Here is a 9,802-nt window from a genome sequence, read left to right as displayed (position 1 = left end):
ATCTAATTCTGTGAGTACTGCCAGAATCTTATACAAATAATTTGGATTGATATTATTTAGCTTGGACATCAATCGGTGTATGAAGGGTATTGTATGTGAACAGTATTGAAGTTAGTTGTAATCAAATAAGACATAAGGTGACGAAAAGAGATTTTATTTATAGAGGTTGGTTGAATAAGAGAGAATATGAAGGCTAAATACTGAATCTATTATAACTACAGGGTGTGAAGGGTCAAAACAAGTGCAAAAAGCATTTATGGTTAAGGTTAATGAATTTGTATTGGGGGACTATGAAAACTGCAGATTGATGACGAGGATGGATGGTGATGGTGTGAATAAGATATAGAAGGAAAGTGACTTACTTATGTATACATACTTCATTTTTCTTTTCCTCCATGTCCCTCCATCAACCCTCTCCTCGGCTAACTAAGGGCTCTTCGGATGTGTCCTTACTCATGGGTTTGTTTAATGAATAGGAATGAAGAAAGAAAAACTGTTTCTGGCCAAAGCTCGATTGAGTGAGCGTCTTTTGTCATCTCGGCCACATGGGGGCTGGTGTTACAATCGCAAGTAGCATTATGATTATAGTTTGATTCGAATCTTCCGTTTAAACGGAACGATCGGGTTCTGTTCTCTTGTACGTTTGAAAATTTGAAAAAAAAAGTTTTGCAATACTCCAATGCCGTTCCATCACAAGCCATACAAGGCATCTATGGGTCAAAAGTATGAGTGAACCTATATCAAGTGTGATGGTATATTTCTCCGAAAATCTAAGTTGTGCAATAATTCTAAGATAAGTTATGGGGTAGCTAATTATTAGGTAGCCCCTCCCTCTAAGGGATGTATGTTTAAATAAAAATCCTACTGTATCATGGATTGCATCCTAGCGAACATAAGCATCGACTATTCTTAACTAAATGTTACACTTTTACTCCTACGACAACCATTTAGTTAAAATTACGGATATCATCCATTGAGACGAAACTGTTCAGGAAAAAGGTAATTAAATAAAGAAAAAATTCCAGTACAAATTTGTTATGCGTACATACCCATAAAGCACCTAAAGCCTCATCATAACTGATGCATCACGTCCTTAATTAATAATAGGTTACAGCCTGACTGTAAAGTACCATGCAGACAAAAACAATTAGGACACTAAAATGATTTCGTCACACCCTGCATGCTTTTTGAAACCTACTACCAAAAGAAATTACGAAACCTTTCTAAAGATATGAGATGGAAATTAAAATTTTAAAATCCTGTTTTTGTGACATAAAAACACAAACATAAAACAAAAAGAATACAAGTAGAAAATAAAAGGGGTGATTAATAGTCAAAATATGTACCGTACAAAATAAAATGGTATCATATAATAATTAAATTAACACTCGTGGCCAATATATGTATTTCAAAACCGCTATTGGACAAGTATTATCACAAGCAATGATCGTCAAATGTTTTTATGCGGAATGCGGAAGGAAACATTGGAAACAAATATTTACCAACACAATATATTTGACTAATCTTAACTGAATAGAGCAGTGCTGGGAGGACCAATTTCTAGCAACATTAACATAGAATTCGTATTCATTGTATTATAGTCTTTTTTTTATTATGTTCAGAGTTAATCCCTGACTTCTTCCTAAAAATGTATTTTATTCGAAATATAATACAATAAGATATAACTTAGTTTCGGAGAACTTACGAACCTAAGTGACTATACGTCGATAACAGAATTTTAAAAAAACTTACCATGTTTTTTGAAAAGTAAATACATTATTACGAAATGAAGTAGAAAAGAGAATTAAAAAATCATTGTAGTTAATAGATAGATGAGAAAAGTGCGTAATATGAATTACGGTTTTTCTATAAAGTTTACATATATATGGTATGTAATGTACCATAACTATTATAGGGATACATAATATATAACATAAATGAAGTTATAACTTATTATGGTTCTTATTGATAATATTCAATTTGCAGTGGAAGCGAAGGCCAATATTAAGAGCTATTGGAAAGAAGCAGGCTGGTGCCCCACCGACATTTAGCCGCCGTAATAATTTTTGCCCAAGACCGGTAATCATGAAGAGACGGCTGCTAAATAAGAAATAAGCTGAGAGGTAATATACCTCGTAGGAAGTAAGAAAATTGAGGTTTTATGAAGGGGGGAGGTGGGGTAATTAGTAGCTTCCATGTTTCCACCTAATGGCCTAAACAACTTTTCTCCGAGCCGCTGCTCCATTTTATTTTAAACACAATTTAGGCGCATAACATTAAATCATTCTTTCAATTTTCGTTGATCCTCTCCATCTGGAAATTGTTTTAATGGGATCAATTATTGAATTTAAAATCATTTTAATAGGTTAAGGTTAAAAATCGCTGCATCAGCCTCTCAAGTTTAGCTTATTATTTTCCAATTACTGCTTTATTATTATTTTCTTTTTCAGCTTTTAAATGAAACAACAAAAAGATATTATCAGTATAATTATAGTCATATAAGATACTGGAACATGTAATTATTTTGGAAGTATAGATATATCATATTTTTCAATAATCTATAAAAAAAAAAAAAAAAAAGGAAAGGGTTTATATTATGAAAGTTTATTATCATGAAAATAATATTGACTTGTCTGAATATGTGCTAGTCCAGTACTTTTATGGCAAACTTTTTTCTTTTATTTATTATTTTCCATTTCAATATAATTAACACATAATATAATGCCATTTATAATATAGAATAATTTGAGAAAAAAAAACTAACTTTTTATCCTAGACAATATCCTTCTTTAAATGATCATTTGCAAGGACAACTCATCTCGTATATTTCTTGAGGTATATTAAAAGCCTAAAAACTGGTACCTAAGGAATGTTTAATTTTAAATTATAATAAATATGAGATCAGTTTAGTAAATTTTATTTATTTAATCTATTCCACAACTAACTACATATCCATAAAAGCTCTTTAGCTGTTATAGACTTAAACTAATTTACCTAACTGCACTATATCATAATATTAACATGATCCGTAACCAATTACCTAAAGAACCAGCTAATGAGAACAAGGAAAAATTTTTTTTGAGGCATTAGAAAAATACCTTGATCAATGCCTGAGTGCTTATTTAAAAGTGGTTATCGGATATGGTAATGCACAAGTGGGGAAAAAAAGTTCCTTCCATCCCACTAATAGCAAATACAGGATTTATGAAGAATCAAATGAAATTGGACGAAGGTTTATCAACTTAGACATACCAAAAACATAATAATCAGTTGTTTCCTGACGAGAAAATTCACCTTAACATGTCATTTACTGATAAATGACACCCAATCGTTAGTCTATGAAAAGTTGGATCCAATACATAATTTTGTGATGACATATTGTTAACTATATTAATTATCTTTTTTGATGATGGGTGCCTACCTGAAGTGTTTTAACTGGTGAATGTAGAACAAAAGTGACTCAAAATACACTTTTAAGTAACCTAATTTAAATATATTTTCTAAACGAGACCCCCTTTTGCTCTAAGTCAGGAATGAGCTGCGCATGGTTCAAATTTGAGCTTAGTTGAAAATCATAGAACTAAAAGTTCAAGCGCTGATGTATAAAAAGTTGTACGATATCTTAACACGTCCCTCGAAATGTTGGAACTTAAGAAATGGTTAACTAATCCTTATTTTGTACAGAAACTCCTCTTTGGAATCTATCTATGGATCTGGTTTATGTAAGGGAGAGTTAAAGGTCCTTATTAAAGAGGCTGGCATAGTGAGTAGCATCAATTATTTGTAAAATTTATTCTCACTTAACAAGGGCTTCCATATTTGTAATTTCAAATCCACCTCAACACGACTCCCACCTTCAATTAAAAGTCGTATATCCATTCCTATTTACACTATACTAACTACACTAAACAACTATAACAAGTAAAACTATATTCAAATAACACAATGGAAGAACATTGAAAAAAATACACAACATAAATACGACTGCTAAACAGCATAGCACATCTATGAATGAAATATAATCTTACCAGTTCAGAACTTGATGAGTTACTATCATGGACCGTTTCACACGGCCATTAATGAGGGATTGATTAAGCTACAATGTAACCTGATCGGAACTTCACTATCAATAAAGATAGGTACTAGACAGCCTACTGACCATAATCGATCACAAATCCATGGACTTAGACCTAATCGTCATCGATATTGAACCTGTGTGTTTAAACTTTCTGCTGTAAAGGATACTGCCGATTTGGATCAGTGGATAAGCCTGCCATTGAAATTTAATAAATCTTATTGAGTTTTTTTATCCTCGAATTCATAATTAGAATATAAGTAATCCTTGCGTTTTAATTTTTTGATTATCAACTTTACTTTGTTGCCAACGGATAAATTGACAATTACTCTAAATGCCTTTTGTACATTTAAGCTAAGAGATATTATTTTCTTTAATCTGTTCTTTTTTATCTTATAATCAGCGTGGTATCCAAACATGTTGTTTACTTGATAATTATGAACTTAAGGAAGAATGATGAATGATTAAGAAAAATATCATTGGGCAAGTAGGAATGCGCAAAGGGTTAGTATAATCTATAACTAGATGTTATTTGGTTACGGTTTTTGAAGAGTGAAAAACCGCTATAATAGTTAACTTGTTATCCGTCTCCTCATTTAAAGAATATAATTTTAAAACAAATATAACATAGGAAGATGAATATAAAACTAGGTATGAAAGAGAGATGGGATAAATGAGGGGTTAGGCGGGACTGGTAAAAATTGAAAGGAGCCAAGACAGACCGTGATGGATAGGGAACTGCCGGAGACTAAGACGTTAGCTCGCCTGTAATTACCAGTAATCATTATTTATTACTCTAATAACCGGCCTCCAAACCACCAGTTAATATTTTACTTAGGGCGATTCAACTCGATCACACTTCTGGAGCTTCATTTTTACCCGTCTATTCCCTTCGAGTCCTGTGTTTAGGCGCTGAGATTTACTATGGCGGCCGCCTTCCCCGTCACGACTCCTCTCTCTCTGTCACACCCAACTACCTAACTTCATCGGGCTATTTTCTCATGCTATGTCTCAATTGGTAACCTTACAGATCCGCCTGGCCAGCCATCAATGATCGGTCGAAGCTACCATCAAAACTCTAACAAAGAAAGGAAGTTTAAGAATATGACAGTTACTAGAGTTCATTGAGAAACAACGAAGAAACTATTTCAACAGAGGTACTTAACTTTTAAAAAATATCTGAAGCTTATAAATATAGTATAAAGTTCCTAAGCTTATAATTATATATAAAGTTTCAATTAAGACTTTTTTTCAACTTTCCAGAAAGGAACATTCTGATGGCTTTATAGGTAGTGAGGAAGACATTTCTGCAATTTTTTATTTATTTTTTTTTAAATTTACGGCTAGCCTACACAATCAGCTATACAATATTTCTACATATATTATTTTATATAAAATTCTAATATCGATTATTAACTATTGTTTTTTGTGCTTTACTCTCTATTGGCATATTAAACCCCAAGTGAGTGACACAAAACTAGATAAAGAAACTTTTCGAAATTTAATTATATAATTTTGGCTGACCATTATGTTTTTTGGTGAGCTAAAACCGAAAATGAAATCCGTTTTCTTCCAATAGGTATAGGTTTTTAGCAAATTCATGATACATAATGATTGCCATAGTTATGTACCACAAAAATGAAAAAAAAAATCGTTCATAGCAGCTAGAGATCAATTTTAATTTCTTATGGTATCCAAAAGTTCAGGTACATAAACACTACTAGTGAATTATAATTTCAGATATATGCAATTTATAATTGTTTAAATATATTCGGGTGACTAATAATTAAATAATTAATTGTCTTCCAATGAATTTACACTCTATTGTTATTATATTAATGTAAGAAAACTTCAGATTTCCGATTGAAGTCAATTTAATGTATGTAGAAATAATATAGTGGTGATTGAGTAATAAAGGTATTTCTTATTTTCTAGTTATTCTGTATTTCCTTATATTCATTATAGTTATTCCCATGTTTTTTCGTTTTTTACCTTATGACGGCATGCAATTATAATGTTAAAAAAATTAAAACCCGCTCCTGAACCCATAGGGCTTACTCACGGCTATAGTGTTACAGAAAACAATTGTCTGCCCAGCCGGGTCCTTGGAGTTGGTAGCATCGTGCCTTACCATGGTAGCACCGCGCTCCCATTATGTTAACACTTATTAAATAAGTTTTTACTTATTTTTGTTCATCACTAACCGCACCCCAACCTCTTCTCATAACATATCAACGGACAACTAACATTACACCGTTTTGATGATCGTATGAATTTCTTATACAATAACAAAATCTATTTGCCTATTGTACTGATGGCCGAGCCCTAATGATTTTTACTGTTTCTGACTCTTTTGACAACCGATTTTCCAACTTTAGTTTTATGTCATCCAAGAAGAATAAATCATACATGACACCTGTCAATACGTCACTTTCCTCAGGTAAAATATTTCATGTTAATCAGCCTATCGTGCCGTCTCCCACTAACACAGAAACGATCAATAAAACAAACTGTATGTCTTAGCACTTATTACCTGTGACTGGCTATGAACAGTGTGCGAGACATCTCAAACATTGATAAATGATTCTTATTGCTGTTTTGTTTAAATATTATATTTACGTAAGTTTCAAATCAATCGGTATGGATTAATTTTGTGATTTATATTGACTAGAAATCCTTAACCTGCATTCATTGGTAATTTAAAAGAAAGTGCATTTTCAGCGAAGGGTTAAGTTCATTAAATTCCAATTCTTATTCATACCTTTTTATTTTTAAATTTAAATTACTCAAATTAAGCAATTTTTGCAAATTTTATGACAATTTTTTACGGTATAAATTTTTTTTACTCCACAGAACTTGGCATTAGATGTTTCGAGTGAAAAATATTTATTTCTAATTCATACAATTTAGTAATTTTTTTTCTTTTCCTTTCATTAAACATGTCAATCATCAAATATTTCATCACTCATTTTAAGAAATTATTTTTGTAACATTGCTTTAAATAATCATTTATTATCGCGTTATCCAAAATTAAGATCTGAAATAAAAACTAAAATCATTAATAAATAAACAATAAATTGAAAATTTTAATTTCATTTTTTTATAATTTACAACACCGGCTTCTGAAAATCTTTACAAATTAAAATTAAAAATACAAACATAAAAATTAAAAGACAGTTAGCTAAATTAATCAGGATTTTGTATAGTACTTTTTTCACGTTACATAAATAACATATAATCCAAATTTATATTTAAATCCAATTATCAATGATTCATTTTTAAAGATAATATCAAACAGTAGAAAAAAATAATTGAAAAAGGGATTCAAATCGATGTTGCATCACATTCGTTATCTTTTGCATTTTGTTGTACATATATACAAACTGTAAATGAATGAACAGAACAAAGCAAACAATGACAAAGAAAGAATGGATAAAAATGCCCGTATAAACAGAGAATTAAATTATAAATGAACTAAGGTAAAAAGCGAAATATCATGTTTTCACATTCATCACATTATGAAACTAAATGTTATATACCTCGTATAAGAGTAGGAGAGCTTTGTTGAAGAGGGAAATCCTATGATAGTATTCCTGTGTGTACCTCATTATTTAAATGATTAGCCTAGACAAAAGATTGTCAGGAAAAGGTATTAATTAGTATAAAGTAATTAATAAAGTTTATTATGAATTATGATAGAAACAAAATCTTTAGAGCATTTATTAAAAAAACTAATCACTGAACTACCGTTTCAAATATCAAAAACTCTCATCTAAACAAACTTCCAAAACATCTGGCGAATCTCCACGGTTCGTATTTAATGACAGTTTAATATGAGTTAAAACATATGAGGAAAATATTATGTGAATGGCCTATACACAATTCTAAAGGAATGTAACAGTCTGTTAATTAATGTAGATATTTCGGAACACCTATATCTTTGTGAAAAAGTTTATTTGAAATTTTAAAAAGTCACTGAGTTTGAAAGATTCTCAATTTACAGTATAAGACGCGATTTAATAAAAATAGGATAAGCCTTTCGTAGGTATTGAAAATCTCAGTGTCGTGGATATAATCACACATTTTATATTTTATAACTGTTGCTGAGCTTTCAAATTGATTGGTTGAAAGAAGAAATTTTTAAAAATTCAAAAACATGTTTATGTTATTTTTTTATCTTGAATATCTCAATGTTACAATATTTTTAAGCCAAATATTATGTTCTTTGATTCCACCAATAGTTTGCAAATGAAGCCTTAGTAACCGAATTTTTATTTTGTGAGAATGTGTATTTATAAGGAGAAATGTTTATGTTAATTCAACAATCTCATTGCCTTTAAACTTCATAAGTTTTATGTAATATGACATTTCTGGTATTTTTGTCGTATTTGTTTCGAAAATAATACAATTTACGCCACACCTGAGATCATCAGAGAATGTTAAGGGTGGGTTCATAACCTTAACTTTTTGTAGGTTTCGGAAAATGTTGGTTATGTAAAGGGTTTCTTATAAATGATGGGTAATATTTAGAGAAGTCTTGGGAGTAAAAATTATTTGTATGTTTTTATGTGATTTTTGCACAATCACAAAGTAGATAACGGTACCATTGAGAAATGTTGTTTGGCTTAGTATCTATTGCAAATCCCATACAGGAGTTCAAATAGTGATGAGTTTTATTTATGTTTTAATCTAACTTTGTAGATGTTTTTCTCCACCTCATGTTGGGCTGAAGATATTCCACTTCAAGAAATTTTTCTAATTTAATAAGTTTCTATTTCGTATAAATAAAGTTAGAGTTTATTTCGGAATTTGGCTATTTGATGGAACTTGGAGACGTAAAATGCAAACAATAAAACAGTTCTAGAGAAGGAGAAAGAAATACTTTATTCATGCTGCCGAAATATATCGGGTTGCTACATTACACAGCATACTGATCAATCCGTGACTGGACAAATATAAGTTACATATTTTTACATGATATAATATAATACATAGATAACATTTTATTTTTCTTCCACAGTTTTCTTTTACAACTAATACCAAATACCAATAATTGCTTACATAATAAACTTGTACTTGCCGGACCCTCGAGGGCTCACTCCCAAAAATCATGGGGACAACATGTTGAGAACTATTGCTTTTGGGAAAATGTCTTACAGGAACGATAAGTCTTAGAAATGGAAAACGAGAACGAATTTTTTTTCATCTACTTTGTTTGGAATAAGAGTACCCTAAAACGTATAAGTTGGGTCAGAAAAAAATATGACTATCCTGATTCACAAATGTTTGATGGAGGAGGAACTAATAACGTAAATATGGTATTCCTAATGATTTTCAGTGACAAAATAAAAACGATTATTTTAATTTTTACTCGATATATTGTCATGTATAATTATATTTACGTCAATCAAGACAACTTGAAAATCATCAGATGATGTTTAAACAATCATTAAATAGCTAATTTGTTATTGTTCGATTGACAATTAAGCTCTGATAAAGAAGTAATTTAATTCCTAATCATCATCAAGTAATATAAAAGTGCAACAGTTAGCCTTGAAATAATTACATTCTTCATAAGAAGAAAATAAATTAAAGAGTCATAAGGATATCTAATAAACGACAATTTAGATTAATTTACTTTTATACGCAGTCGCTATGTCTGTAAAAGAATGATTTTTTTTCTCAATCTCCTTTTATTGCCACACTTTTTTAGCAAATATAATGCAT

The 9,802-nt window shown here is 30.5% G+C and overlaps 1 long non-coding RNA gene across 1 annotated transcript in view; it reads left to right on the top strand.

Moving 5' to 3' along the window:
* Positions 1–9,802, top strand: part of LOC136795138 (uncharacterized) — a 51,038-nt gene that overhangs the window by 5,765 nt on the left and 35,471 nt on the right. Inside the window, exons 2-3 of the long non-coding RNA XR_010842699.1 lie at positions 1,987–2,123; positions 5,106–5,232. This is a non-coding gene — a long non-coding RNA (uncharacterized lncRNA). The remainder of the gene's footprint in view (positions 1–1,986; positions 2,124–5,105; positions 5,233–9,802) is intronic.

This window comes from Halyomorpha halys, unplaced genomic scaffold, assembly GCF_000696795.3.
Source record: "Halyomorpha halys isolate HHAL.00 unplaced genomic scaffold, Hhal_1.1 Scaffold37.1, whole genome shotgun sequence".
Classification (NCBI taxonomy): domain Eukaryota; kingdom Metazoa; phylum Arthropoda; class Insecta; order Hemiptera; family Pentatomidae; genus Halyomorpha; species Halyomorpha halys.
The sequence above is the reverse complement of the archived record's forward strand: the minus strand, read 5'-3'. Positions and strand labels throughout refer to the sequence as shown.